Source organism: Macaca nemestrina, chromosome 15, assembly GCF_043159975.1.
Source record: "Macaca nemestrina isolate mMacNem1 chromosome 15, mMacNem.hap1, whole genome shotgun sequence".
NCBI classification, from domain to species: Eukaryota; Metazoa; Chordata; class Mammalia; order Primates; family Cercopithecidae; genus Macaca; species Macaca nemestrina.
In genome coordinates, this window is record NC_092139.1 from 53,665,260 (window position 1) to 53,679,589 (window position 14,330).

The following is a 14,330-nucleotide window of genomic DNA, read 5'->3' on the forward strand; positions in this document are numbered from 1 at the left end:
CAGCCTGGACGACAGAGCAACCCTGTCTTTCCCCCCAAAAAAAGTAAAAATAAAAACATGTTATAAAAGTTGAATGCTGGCCAAAGGAAGGGATTTTTTTTTTTTTTTATGTTGCACGCACTGCCAAATCCTTTCACTCTAGCACCACCCCCACTCCCCAGGGACATAGAATAGAAATAGAAACTGTTGAAGTAGTTCATATTATGTGGAAGTTACAACTTTAGATCTATAAGAAAATACAAAGTACAGGAAACCCAGCTATGAGTGCTTCCATTCACAAATGCGGTTCCATCCTCATTGGGCAGCTGTTACCTTCATCTTTAAGAGACTTGAAATGAGGGAGCACTTCTTTAACGCCTGGTCATGCCTGGTCATGCCTGGTCACACCTAGTCACACCTGGTCACTTGCCAGCAGTCTGAGAGAAATAGAAACAGCACAATTAGGACTCACAAGGGCACAGTGTGTGTGGAATACAGGTGTTTTAATCATCTGGCAGTATCTGATAGTAAAATTCTAAGTGTCCTCATTTTTTCGGCCCATTTTCATGATGATGAATTTGAGACCAAAAGTACTTTTTGTCATTTAGTTAACTCTAATTCAGTTGGAAATATGGAAAAGAAATCACCTAACATTGCGAAATCCTAAATAGGTGATAAGGAAAGGAAGTAAAGAAGGCAGAGAGGGGCTGGGCATGGTGGCTCACACCTGTAATCCCAGCACTTTGGGAGGCCAAGGCGGGTGAATCACTTGAGGTCAGGAGTTCAAGACTAGCCTGGCCAACATGGTGAAACCCTGTCTCTACTAAAAATACAAAAATTAGCCAGGCATGGTGGCAGGCACCTGTAATCCCAGCTACTCAGGAAGCTGAGGCAGGAGAATCCCTTGAACCCAGGAGGCGGAGGTTGCAGACAGCTGAGATCACGCCACTGCACTCTAGCCCGCACAATAGAGCAAGACTCAGTCTCAAAAAAAAAAAAAAAGAAAAAGAAAAGAAAAGAAAAAAGAATGCAGAGAGGGAGGAAGGAGGAAAACATCTGGCATTTTTCTCAAGAAACAGGTTCTGATTAGAAAAAGATCGATTTTACTCCAACATCAAAAATGGTGGCAGCTGGCACAAACCTTTCCCACATGGATACTAGCTTTGCAAGAAACGTAGGTATGGGAAGTTAAAAAATAATTATTCCGAAAGGTGTGGGCATATAACCTTTTTTTTTTTTTTTTTTTTTTTTTTTTGAGACAAGGTGTGACTGTCACTCAAGCTGAAATGAAATGCAGTGGTGCTATCTTGGCTCACTGCAGCCTCAACTTCCTGGGCTCAAGCGCAATCCTCCTACCTCAGCCTCCTGACTAGCTATGACTACAGGCGTGCACCACCATGCCCAGCTAATTTTTGTTTATTTTTTGCAGAGATGAGGTCTCACTATGTTGCCCAGGCTAGTCTCAAACTCCTGAACTCAAGGGATCTACCCCCTCAGCTTCCCAAATAGTTGAGAAAGTGTAACCAAGGCCTCCCCTCAGAAACCTCCCTGGAGAAGCTTCAATTGGAGTGAGGCGGTTGGGGGTGGGGGTGGGGGAGGAGTTTCTTATCTCGAGTCTAATACAAAGTCTCCCATTTAAAAGTAGAATTTGCCAAAATTCTGAAGCTCTATATAAGACACTTAGAATATCATTACATTAATGAATCTGAGTATTTCCTTTGAGTGCACACATTAGAACTACTATAGCCAACCCTCATTTCTCACTGCTGGGGAATGGGGCTGGTCAGATCCTGCGGCCTGTGAAGAGGGGCTTGGAACCTGAGGACCACAGGTGACCAGGGAGGAGCTCCTAGACAGCCTTCACCTTTGTAACCCGTCTTCGGTTTCCTGGGAGAAATATCACTACACATAATTAGCTCCATTGCTTCCCTTTCTTCCCATTTCCCCACCATGATTCTGTGGGCTGGGTTTTCCCTCATACCATAGATTTGAGGGTGCTCTTAACTCTATTCCAAGGCTCCTTGCCAAAAAGCAGGCTCTGATCCTTTCCACAGTTTGTTTCTGTAGTTCCAACGAAAGACTCAAAAAGTGTGAACCTGGCCCCACTGCAAACATCACCCGCCCACACTGTCGGTCACCAAGACTCAGTGTCGGCTGTTCCATTTGAATAGGTGGCTCTCAGCTTTGGCTGTCAGCTTGAAGTCACCTGGAGCCTTTTAAAACTCCTAATGCCCCAGCTGCCCGGACCATCAGAATCTCTGCAGAGGCAACCCAGCCAGCCATATTTATTTTAAACTTCCAAGGTGCTTCTGCTGTGAAAACTACTAGTTTAGATCAAAATGTGGATTTTAATATAAAAACACACCTGGGAGAAGTAACACCTTGCCTAACCAAGGCCACTGACACCTAACCAAGCATGCATTCTCAACCTGATTTGGCTGGCAGAGGACCATGGAACATGTACTTCTAGCCTGGTGCTATCCCTTAGAAATATAAAGCAAGCCACATAGGTAATTTTACACTTACTAGTGGGCACAATTTTAAAAAGCAAAAAGAAATAGGTAGAATCAATTTTAGTAATTTTATTTAGCTCATGATATCTCAAATATATTTCAACAATTAATCAAAAATATTAAAGAGGTATTTTACATTCTTTTATTTTTTATATTGTCTTCAAAGTCGTGTGTGCATTTTGCACCTACAGCACATCTCATTTCACACTGGCCATGTCTCAAATAATCAATAGCCACATGTGGCTGGTGGCTACCATATTGGAGAGTGCGGTTCTAGCATATCAACTAGGGTTGATTTAAAAGTTAAAAAAAAAAGACTGTCTGTGCATATAAAATAAAAACACATTCACAGGTTACATCTACAAAGGAACAGACACATGCATCCTATCAAACATATGTATGTGTTACTAGCCAAGGATGAAAATAGCATCTTTCCTCTTCAGTCGCTGCTGTAAGGCAAACATAAATTAATCCATGCAAAGTGCTTAGAACATCCAGGCACCACATCATAAGCACGGTTAAATGTTACTTATTACGATCATTAGATAATTGACTGCTTTGGCATTTCACCCCTACTGCTTATTTCTGCCTACCCATTCATGCTATTATCTGCTGGCAAGTTTCTCGTGAAACAGAAGAAAGGCAGTAATGGGTATCAAAGGTTTAAGAAAAATGTACTGGGGCAGGTTGCTCAATGTAGGAAGATCAAACATAAAGTGAAAACTAGTTATTAAGTTTATTTATTTTATTTATTTATTTATTGAGACAGAGTCTTGCTCTGTCACCCAGGCTGGAATGCAGTGGCGTGATCTCGGCTCACTGCAAGCTCCGCCTCCAGGGTTCACGCCATTCTCCTGCCTCAGCCTCCTCAGCAGCTGGGACTACAGGCGCCCACCACCACGCTGGGCTAATTTTTTTATATTTTTAGTAGAGATGGTGTTTCACCGTGTTAGCCAGGATGGTCTCGATCTCCTGACATCGTGATCCACCCGCCTTGGCCTCCCAAAGTGCTGGGATTGTAGGTGTGAACCACCGCGCCCGGCCCAACTTCATTGCTGTTACTGCTGATGGTGGTGATGGCAGTGATGGTGGTGTGTGCGTGTGAGCTCGGAGTAGCTCATTTTCCCCAGTATTCCCTGCTGGTCAAAAGCATCATCAGGGCCCATAGCCAGGGGTGACTTTCACCAAGAAAGGCAAAGGGAGCAAGGCAGGTTGCAGAGACGTGTTGCTAGCTTCCCAGTCATTGCCAGAGCGAAATCCTGAGAGGAACCATCTCTGCCTACACAAGAGTCTAAAACAGTATTTCCCAAAAAGGAATTATTATTTAAGTAAAAGCATAATTATAGTCAGTGATTGTTTAAACAACTTTCCTCCACTTTTTTCCCCTTTTACTTTATCATATTCACTAATTTACATAGAATTTATATGTACATTTATATTATTTAAAAGCACTATTCTTTAAAACTTGGTGCTCTACCAAGAAGAATACAGAGGCTGACGTGATTAATTCTCTTTATTTCTGATGTGCGTGCTTCTGACTTCTCGCCACTTCTACAAATTAAGAGAGAATGCATTTATTTACCAGATTGCAGTTTCCGTCCATTTTATCTTTCTCACTCCCATTTTTCTCTGCAGCCTATTGATGTACAATCATATGCAGAATAGACTTATGCATCTATTATCTATTGAAAGAAAAACTGCAGAGAACAATAAAATGCTAGAGACTCATTAACCAATCAGAAAAATATATGTAAGTGAAGCAGCTAGGACATCACAAAGCTTCTATTTTTTACTAGCACATGAAAATATGAGACCTGACAAATTGCAAACTCTCATTGAACAGATAGTTTAGGATTTTGCTGTGAAAACCATAATCCACGGATGAAGCATCACATCTTTGGGGAGTTTGTGAGAATCTCAGACCCCTGGCAGACCTGCTGGATCAGAATCTGTATTTTAACAACATTCACGTGCACATTAGAGTTGGCTTGAGAAGCATTAGTTCAAGGTATATTTGGGGCAGTGGCATTTGTGCAGCCGATACAAATACACAAATGTAGGAGGTGTGCTGCTCTTAGAACCCTGCAGGAAAGGAGAAGAAAATAGCTCGTGATTGTTTTGCTAAGAATAAGGCATAACTTCGTTTAAAATCACCACATTATGGACAAAAGGTTTCACATACAAATGTCAGGAACCAAGTTTTCACCTCCTTATGTATATTCAATTATATTCTTGCTTCGACAGGGAAAAGGGGCTTGAAGGGCATGGGGAAAAGATTCTGAAAATCAGGTGGGATTGCTGAAGTCAAACTTTAATGATTTTGCTGGAAAGTGACTTCTCTCACCTCTAACACCTGTGTGAGGGCACACAGGAGCAGCGGAGGGGGAATCTCTGGGCCAGCTGCTTGCACACGCACGTGTGTGCATGCACGGATGTAGTCACGCACAGTTAATTAGTCACATTGTCTGCATGTGACATGGGAAATTTATAAGCTTTTTTATTTTCTTAAAGAACAGCTGAGCTGGCCACAGTAGCTCACTGCTGTAATCCCAGCACTTTGGGAGGCTGAGGTGGGCGGATCACCTGAGGTCAAGAGTTTGAGACCAGCCTGGCCAACATGGAGAAACCCCGTCTTCTACTCGAAATACAAAATTAGCCAGTCGTGGTGGCACATGCCTGTAATCCCAGCTACTCGGGAGAATCTCTTGAACCCGGGAGGCGAAGATTGTGGTGAGCTGAGATTGCGCCATTGCACTCTAGACTGGGCAACAAGAGCGAAACTCCATCTCAAAAAAGAAAAAAAGAAGAAGAACAGCCAACTTCCTTTTAAAGGCATTTCATTCCCTGAGAATCTACTAATCTACTAATCATAAGACCCTTTTACTCGTCAAGTTCGAGAAACAAAGTTGTGTTTAATAAAACCTCTTTGGTGAGCAAGGAGTGAATGATTTAAAACTTCGTTGGAAAAAGCTCCTGTGGAATCCCCAGCAGACGATTTCAAAGGTAAAGTGTGGTGAATTTCGCAGAACTCTTCCATTTCTCCAGGTAACCTTTCTGAACAATCCTGAGCCCTCGTTTGTTTTTCCAGATGACACCGGTTTACTCACATGATTTTGCCTTATGTTTTTTAAGGGAAGGAGGATTTTTAAAAAATACACACAATACATAGTTTTCAAAACCAAATATTGGAAGACTTGCAGTGGAAGGTAGCAGCCCCTGAGCCTCCTCCCAATCCCATTTCTGTTACCTCCTCCCCCAAACCATGTCTCCAGCTGTGTCTTCATTATTTATTTAAATACTTCTAAAAAGATGCTGATATTGCTGCTTATTGGTTTTTGTTTTCTTTTCTTTCTTTTCTTTTTTCTTTCTTTCTTTCTTTTTTTTTTTTTTTTTTTTTTTTTTTTTTTTTTGAGACAGAGTCTCACTCTGTCCACCAGGCTGGAGTGCAGTGGCATGATCTCAGCTCACTGCAAACTCCACCTCCCAGGTTCAAGCGATTCTCCTGCCTCAGCCTCCTGAGTAGCTGGAATTACAAGCATGTGCCACCACACCCAGCTACTTTCTTTTTTTTTTTTTTTTTGAGACAGAGTCTCGCTCTGTCGCCCAGGCTGGACTGCAGTGGCAGGATCTCAGCTCACTGCAAGCTCCACCTCCCAGGTTCACACCATTCTCCTGCCTCAGCCTCCCGAGTAGCTGGGACTACAGGCGCCCGCCACCACGCCCGGCTAGTTTTTTGTATTTTTTAGTTGAGACAGGATTTCACCATGTTGGTCAGGCTGGTCTTGAACTCCTGACCTGAAGTAATCTGCCCACCTCTGCCTCCCAAAGTGCTGGGATTACAGGTGTGAGCTACCTGTAATCTTTTTCAATATAAGACATTAATTATTGATTCCATATCATGGAAAGTGAGGATTGAACCCTCTTGTATGGTGGTCCTCTCCTTAGGGTGACCATGTAGCGACCTGGCCATATGTCAATACCTGTGGGGCTTTTCTTCTGGGTCAGGTGGTTTCTCCACAAGAAAATTCTCCAGTACCCTACTGGGGGATGCCAGGTGGGGTTAAACTTTGGTGCCAGTGTTCTGGGAGCTAAGCAGACAAGGAGCCTGTGGGGTTTTAGCTTTCTGTCTGCCAGCTTTCACCTCCTCCCATTTCCGATGCAGTATCTCAACCTCACTCTTCGCTGCCTGTGCTCTGACGGCTCAGGGACATGGCTTCTGGGTCTCTCCAGGAGTGAGGCGCTCATCTTCTCCTGTCACTCACACCTGCAGTGGCTAATTCCTGAGCCCGCCCAAACTCTGCACGGGGAATCGATTGCCTTGCTTCCTGCTGGCTTTTCCGCCTGCAGTTGGTTAACATCTAACTTTCTCCTGTCTGCTGAGTTTTCAAGCATACAAAATTTTGTTGCCAGTTCCCACTGGCTACTGTCTCCTCTTCCATTCTTTTTGTTCCTATGGATGTATGCCCTTTAAAAAATTCCTTTTTAAATTTTCTTTAATTCTCATTTTAGTGAGGTATTGGTAGGGAAAAGATAGATAAATACAGCCTGCGTTATTTAATTGAAACCTGTAGTTTTAATAAGAAATAAATAAATAAATAATAAAATAATAAATACAGAAAGAAACCTGTAGTTTTAAATTTGAATAGTGAATGAATTTATACATCCTAGTTAGCAAAACTGAAAATAGATTATTACATCGATAGTTCAGAGTCAATGCATGTATCTTGTCCAGTTATTATTTTATTTTATTTTATTTTATTTTATTTTATTTTATTTTATTTATTTTATTTTGTTTTTTGAGACGGAGTCTCGCTCTGTCGCCCAGGCTGGAGTGCAGTGGCGCGATCTCGGCTCACTGCAAGCTCCGCCTCCTGGGTTTACGCCATTCTCCTGCCTCAGCCTCCTGAGTAGCTGGGACTACAGGCGCCCGCCACCGCGCCCGGCTAATTTTTTGTATTTTTAGTAGAGACGGGGTTTCACCGTGGTCTCGATCTCCTGACCTTGTGATCCGCCCGCCTCGGCCTCCCAAAGTGCTGGGATTACAGGCGTGAGCCACCGCGCCCGGCCGCAGTTATTATTTTATTTAAAAAATTTCTTTTCTTTTTTTTTCTTTTTTTTTTTTTTGAGACAGAGTCTCGCTCTGTCGCTCAGGCTGGAGTGCAGTGGCCGGATCTCAGCTCACTGCAAGCTCCGCCTCCTGGGTTCACGCCATTCTCCTGCCTCAGCCTCCCGAGTAGCTGGGACTACAGGCGCCCGCCACCTCGCCCGGCTAGTTTTTTGTATTTTTAGTAGAGACGGGGTTTCGCCATGTTAGCCAGGATGGTCTCGATCTCCTGGCCTCGTGATCCTCCCGTCTCGGCCTCCCAAAGTGCTGGGATTACAGGCTTGAGCCACCGCGCCCGGCAAAAAATTTCTTATATGAAGGCATCCAACCATCCAAGATGTTTAATTGTAAAGTATGCTGCTTAGGATATATCAAAATATATATTTACTGCGCACTTTGTGCTTTCCATATAATCTGAAAGAAAAGAAACAGAGCAACAACAGATGAGCCATCAAGCTGTTTGCTTGTTTTCAATGTGGAATTTTGCAATGATGGATGTGAATCTGGGTCAGTACTATTTACAGAGAGCACATGGTGTTTTGTTTCAATGAGCAGGAAAATGTTTGCCATTAAATGTGGTAAAAGCTTGTAGTTTTTTCCAACGAAGCAGTAAAAGAAATTACTCTGTGTAGAATGATAAATAAAGGATTCTATGAGTCATCTTTAATGTAGGGGAAAATGTGCAGCCGGGGCCGGGCGCGGTGGCTCAAGCCTGTAATCCCAGCACTTTGGGAGGCCGAGACGGGCGGATCACGAGGTCAGGAGTTCGAGACCATCCTGGCTAACACGGTGAAACCCCGTCTCTACTAAAAAATACAAAAAACTAGCCAGGCAAGGTGGCGGGCGCCTGTAGTCCCGGCTACTCGGGAGGCTGAGGCAGGAGAATGGCGTAAAAACCCGGGAGGCAGAGCTTGCAGTGAGCTGAGATCTGGCCACTGCACTCCAGCCTGGGCGACACAGCGAGACTCTGTCTCAAAAAAAAAAAAAAAAAAAAAAAAAGAAAATGTGCAGCCGGGATAGAAACAGTATTTTACTGCCGGCTAAAAATCAAATCAAATGCACGGAAACAGAAGTCAATAGCAGCATGTCCTAGAAGCCCAAGTAACTGTGGGGTTTAACGTAGTTCATGCTTTTCAAATATACTTCTTAAAATGACGGTGACAAAAATGTAAAGACTATGCTGATCCTTCCTTCCTTCCTTCCTTCTTTCCTTCCTTCCTTCTTTCCTTCCTTCCTTCCTTCCTTCCTTCCTTCCTTCCTTCCTTCCCTTCCTTTCTTTCTTTCCTTCCTTCTTCTCCCCTCCCCTCCCCTCCCCCCCATCATTATTTATCTCCATACTTCTAAAAAGGTGCTGATACTGCTGCTTATTGTTTTCCTTTTCCTTTTTCTTTTCTTTCTTTCTTTTTTTTTTTTGAGACGGAATCTCACTCTGTCGCCCAGGCTGGAGTGCAGTGGCGCAATCTCAGCTTCCCTTCTCTCCTTCTCCCCTGCCCTCCCTTCTCTTCCCTTCCCTTCCTTTCTTTTCTTTTTTTTTTTTTTAAACCATACTGGAGTGCAGTGGTGCAATCATGGCTCACTGTAGCCTCAAACTCCTGGGTTCAAGGGATCCCCTGGCCTTACCCTCCTAAGTAGCTGGGACTACAGGTACACACCACCATGCCAGGCTTTTCTTCTTCTCCTCCTCCTCCTTCTTCTTCTTCCTTCTTCTTCTTCTTCTTCTTCCTCTTCCTCCTCTTCTTCCTCCTCTTCTTCCTCCTCTTCTTCCTCCTCTTCTTCTTCTTCTTCCTTCTTTCTTCTTTCTTCATTGTAAGGATGGGGTCTCACTTTGTTGCCCAGGCTGGTCTTCAACTCCTCAAGCAGTCCTCCCACCTCAGCCTCCCAAAGTGCTGGGTGATTCCTCTTTTTAAAGTCAGGTTTATTAAGGCATAAGTTTGATAAAGTAAAATTCACTCATTTTAATACACTTTTGATATATTTTGACAGACTCATTTGGTCACGTAGCCATCACCATGATCAGTCCCAGCCTGGGCAAACACTGGTCTGTTTTATTCTGTTCCTATAATTCTGCCCTTTCAGAATGTCATATAAATGGCTGGGCACATTCACTCATGCCTGTAATCCCAGCACTTTGGAAGACTGAGGTGGATGGATCACCTGTGGCCAGGAGTTGGAGACCACCCTAGGCAATATGTCAAAACCCCATCTCTACTAAAAATACAAAAATTAGCTAGGCATGGTGGTGCACGCCTATAGCCCCAGCTACTTGGGAGGCTGAGGCAGGAGAATCGCTTGAACCGGGGAGGTGGAGGTTGCAGTGAGCCGAGATCATGCCACTTCACTCCAGCCTGGGTGACAAAGTGAGACCCTGTCTCAAAAAAAAAAAAAAAAAAAAAAGTCCATGTAAATGGAATCATAGGGTACATAAACTTTTTTGATTCTTGCTTATATATTCATATAGATGTTTTGATGAAAACAGAAGTTTTCATTTCTCCGGGGTAAATGCCCAGGAACGCAATTGCTGGGTTAAGTGGTAGTTGCATGTTTGCATGTTCAATTTGTAAAGAAACTACCAAACTGTTCTCCAGAGGGGCTGCACCATTTTGCATTCCCATCAGCTATGTATGAGTGATTCCGTTTTGAAGTTTTTAGTACATTTCAGTGTTAAACTGCTGAAATTGTCAAATTCACTAGGTTTAAAACACATGCACTGTTAAAAATGTTTTATTTCTAAAAGTATTACAATCATATTTCTAGAAGTGTTATAATTAGACTTCAGCATAAATTGCCACTGATACAAGGGGGAAAAAAACTCATGCTGGCCTTATTCTTCTCCCCCAGAAACTTTAAACACCAGAAAACAATGGAGTAATGATGTTTACAAAATCTTGGAGGAGAGAACATGGGATCCAGGAATATCCAGCCAATATTCCACTTGAGCATCCTAAGAGACAAGGGCGCTCTGTGAATAGAGCACCAGCACCATGAGCCTGAGGAAAAACAAAGCACAGCAAAGTCAAACAAACAAAAGCTCAACAGAGAAACTCAGCCAACCCATACATGCATCAGAATGAAGAATGGAAAGGGAAGAGCTGTAACAAGAAATGGGAATGACAATTACATCCACTCAATCATAGACTTAAAACCAAACAACTAGATGATATATAGTTGTAAAAGTGATGTGGCTGTATAGAGAATGGTGGCACATGCCTGTAGTCCCAGCTACTCAGGAGCTGAGGCATGAAATTGCTTGAACTTGGGAGGTGGAGGTTGCAGTGAGCCGAGATCATGCCACTTCGCTATAGCTTGGGTGACAGAGAGAGACCCTCTCTCACATACACACACGCAAAAGGCCAGGCATGGTGGCTCACGCCTGTAATCCCAGCACTTTGGGAGGCTGAGGCTGGTGGATCACAAGGTCAGGAGTTCAAGACCAGCTTGACCAAGATGGTGAAACTCCGTCTCCACTAAAAATACAAAAAAAGTAGCCTGTGGTGGCAGGCACCTGTGATCCCAGCTACTAGGGAGGCTAAGGCAGAGAATCACTTGAACCCAGGAGGTGGAGGTTGCAGTGAGCTGGGATCACACCACTGCACTCCAGCCTGGGCAACAGGACAAGACTCCGTCTCAAAAAAACAAAGGCCTCATGTGGTGGTGCACACCTGTAGTTCCAGCTACTCGGGAGGCAGAGGCAGGAGAATCGCTTGAACCCAGGAGGCAGAGGTTCCACTGAGCTGAGATCCTGCCAGCACTCCAGCCTGGGAGACAGAGCAAGACCTTGTCTCAAAAAAGCAAAAAACTAAAAAACAAAACAACAAAAAAGAGTCAATAGTGCCCTAAATTGAAAGTTCTATTTAAAAATCTGATTTTGACCATTAATTATCCTCATTAGGAGATTGCAAGTATATTTAATACATATATAATACTATACATATCTTAAACTTTACAGGAAACTTTTAGGAGCTTTTATTTTGTGCTGCTCAGCAATCTCTTTATTTTCACATTTATTTATTTATTACTTTTATTATTTTTTAATTTTTTGAGACAGAGTCATGCTCTGTCACCCAGGCTGGAGTACAGTGGTACGGTCTCAGCTCACTGCAACCTCCGCCTCCCAGGTTCAAGCAATTCTCCTGCCTCAGCCTCCCAAGTAGCTGGGATTATAGGCGCCTGCCACCACGGCCAGCTAATTTTTTTTGTATTTTTAGTAGTTAAATACAAAACCATGTTGGCCAGGCTGCTCTCAAACTCCTGACCTCATGATCTGCCCGCCTCAGCCTCCCAAAACACTGGGATTACAGGTGTGAGCCACCGCACCCGGCCTATTTATTCATTTATTTATTGGCATGAAGTCTCCCTCTGTTGCCCAGGCTGGAGTGCAGTGGTATAATCTCAGTAAACTGCAACATCTGCCTCCTAGGTTCAAGCGATTCTTCTGCCTCAGTCTTCCGAGTAGCTGAGATTACAGGTGTCCACCACCATGCCCAGCTAGTTTTTATATTTTTAGGAGAGACGGGTTTCACCATGTTGGCCAGGCTGGTCTCGAACTCCTGACCTCAGGTGAACCACCTGCCTCGGCCTCCCAAAGTGCTGAGATTACAAGAGTAACTCACTGAGCCTGGCACTCTTTCATTTTCATATGATTTGTTTTTTCTTCTGTTAAATTCAAGAAAAAAGTCAAGCATAGTAATACCTTATACTTCATTTATTAACATATGTAATTAGAATCCCTTTTAAGTAAAGTCTCTTTCTCACCCCTTAATCTACATAGAGAGATGACTGAAATTCTCTGTGAGTTAACATGGTTTATTCCCAGGTGGCAAAATTTTGAATGATTTGTTGTTTTCTTCTTTGTACATTTCCACAAGTCTTTGATTTCTTAATAATGTGCATATATCATTTTTATTAAAAGGTCTTTAAAAATGTAAATAGCCATGAAAGGTATTTTTAAAACCCATAAAACAAGTGTGTCAACACGTAGACTTTTCTGGTGGGAGCAAGACAATAAGAGGAAAGGGAGGTGGCTTCCAAAGCCTCACCCATCTCCTCTAAGCTGCTCCTCGGGGACTGTGGGCAGCCACTGCCCCTCCAGAGCTATTTATGCTAAGGTCTATGGTTGAGGGCTGTGCCTCTCCTAACTCTACATCTCCAGATTCTGATCCTTCAAAATGCAAAATACTTAATTTCATTATTTTCCTTACCAAACACTTATATGGCACTTAAAATGTGGCAAGCACTGTTTTAAGTGCTTTACAAATATTAACTCATGTAATCTTCATAATAATTCAGTGAGGTAGGTGCTATGATTATGCACCTTTTACAGAAACTAAGGCACAGGGAGGTGAAATACCTTTGTTGATAACGTGAATACCCTCTTTGTAAACTACCAAGGATGACATTATCTTCTGGGTAACCTGCATGCCACTTTTTCACTCAGCTGTTTAATCGATATTTGCTGGGCACTTACTGGCCACCCTTTGAGATGCTAATTCATAGGCGGCAATCAGCAATGGAAACTGATAACAGTTTAAAAATAAGTAGACAAACAGGAGAGAAGGGAGAACCAGGTGGTGAATATCCAGGATATTCTCTGTACTTCCCTGCACGTTCCTCTGACCCCATGTGTTGGAATGGCCATATAGCTATAGGACATTTCTGATCTGTGCCTCAAAATCAGAATAATAAGTCGTATTAGTGCTGCAAACTGCTGGCCCACAGCATCCAGTCTCTGCAGGGTTTCAGTACTACCTTTGTGTTAAATCCACAGTGTTTTTTTCTAAAAATCAAAATCATGTTTATTCCACCATTACCTAGATACAAACATAAAGTAGCTATAAACTTCTAATGTTTATAATACCAATGAATCAGAGCCAAAGATATGACAAAAACCTTCACTACTTCATAAGGAACAAGATTCAAATCAACATTAGTTCGTCACACACACAAAAATTATGAAACACTTTGAAATGGCCAGAAAAAGATTACTGGGTGTCCTGTCTAGTACACGTTTCCAGGTTTTCTCTGCTTTTTATTGTCTTTGACAATACAAAATTTTACAAATTCGTAAGCTGAGGAAAATTGATAGTAATGAAAATTTTTGTCCATAAAATACAAATGCACGGTGTCATACAGTGTCCAGCAGAGACAGTGGATTACAGCTCTGTGGATATTGACCAGTTTAATGCTTATATGTAAATACATTTCAGCATTCCTGCTTGCTTTATGTATTTTATCTCTCTTTTATCTTATCTTGTTGAGACAGGGTCTTGCTGTGTCACCCAGGCTGGAGTGCAGTGGTGCAATCATGGCTCAGTGCAACCTCTACCTCCTGGGCTCAAATGATCCTCCTACCTCAGCCTCCCAAGTAACCGGGATTACAGGCGTGAGCCACTGTGTCTGGCCTGAAGAAAGGAATTTTTAACTTTTAATTTTAACTACTTTAAATTTAAAAACTGATGTTTGATTCAGCGATTTGAAAACAGTATATTTGGAACCACTTGGATATGAGATTCTGCTTTTTAACCATACATTGATGAAATCTAAATAGAGAACAAGCATTTCCGATGACAGGTACTCTCTCAGATTGAAATGCACTGCAATTGTATACACACCGGATTTCAAAGTCTTTGCAAAAAAGAATGTAACATATCACATTAATTTTTTAATTGACTGATTACATGTTGAGTATTGATTGGTTACATGTTGAAATGATATTTCGGGTATAATAAAGTGGCGTC